We start from the raw sequence: 1,236 nt of genomic DNA on the forward strand, positions 1-1,236 counted from the left end.
AATTTCCAAAAAAAAAAAAAAAAAAAAACTTAAACGAGACTGACCAAGTAGCTTGTAGAAAGCCTTTACTGTAGAAACTCCCTGCAAAAAGACAACATTCTCATCCCACAAGCAGAGAAGAGCCTGTAAGAAATCCTCTTTCTCATTTGATTAATCTAAATTTTATGACATTAGGCATGTCAAAACGTTAACTTCACACAAAGTATGAAGTATTAATATTTTTTAATCCACAAGTTCCACTTTACATGGAAAATATCATATTTAAGGTGTTGTACCTGCTCCAACTGCGTGTACATTTTTCAATCCCCCATAACTTCATGAGTAACAAGGTCACCATTATTGCAAACCATAAAATGAGGTTGCATAAGAAACCCTGCCAGTGGTTTCCACCATTTTCAGCTCCACAAATCCGAGCATTGGCATATTCTGTGTTGTAAATTTCTGATGCAATATTAGGCCCACCAAGATAGAGAATGTTAGTAATTGGCACCACGGTTGAAAAGATAAAATCTATATGAGAGAGAGGACAAATTCACTTCAAGTAACAAGAAAGACTTAAAGCCAAAACGAAGTACAAGAGGAAAAGAAAAAGATTCACATATTCGTAATAGCCAACTTATCATAAAACCACAATACTATATTATTTCTACAAAATGTCTGGTTAACTTTTTACTCTCATTAAAAAAATTTGTAGATCTATTTTAAAAAAAGAACGTCGTATTCTCAAATTATTGTTGGAGAAAATTCACCAGATTGGATAGAGATCACAAAATATGAACCAGAAACACCAATTACAAGATAATCTTGAACTTGTATCAATGAATGGCTTGAACACGTTATCATTGTTTTCAAACGATATTTGTCCCTTCTCCTATGAATTTGAGATGCTTCAAAGGTTGTTGGCAAATGGTTTGCAGGATTATAACAAGCTTTGCAAGGATTTAAACACCAAAGCACAAGTGCAAATCTTAGAAAACTTGAAGAACACAAAGAATGAATATGAATATGACTTTTAAGGACTTTGATCTTTGATTTTGGAAGTAATATGAAACCTTGATTTTTTGTAATGTGTTTGCATTCAACATGGATCCAATATATATAGGCATACACCACATTCACGAAATGGTACCAAATTTTAAGCCAAAAGTCACCATTTTGAATTTACAACGGGAGAAAACGACCTCCAACGACCAAATAATTGCACCATGCGACCGCATCGTATAAACCCATGCGGTC

Source organism: Olea europaea, chromosome 15 (assembly GCF_002742605.1).
Source record: "Olea europaea var. sylvestris chromosome 15, O_europaea_v1, whole genome shotgun sequence".
NCBI lineage: Eukaryota > Viridiplantae > Streptophyta > Magnoliopsida > Lamiales > Oleaceae > Olea > Olea europaea.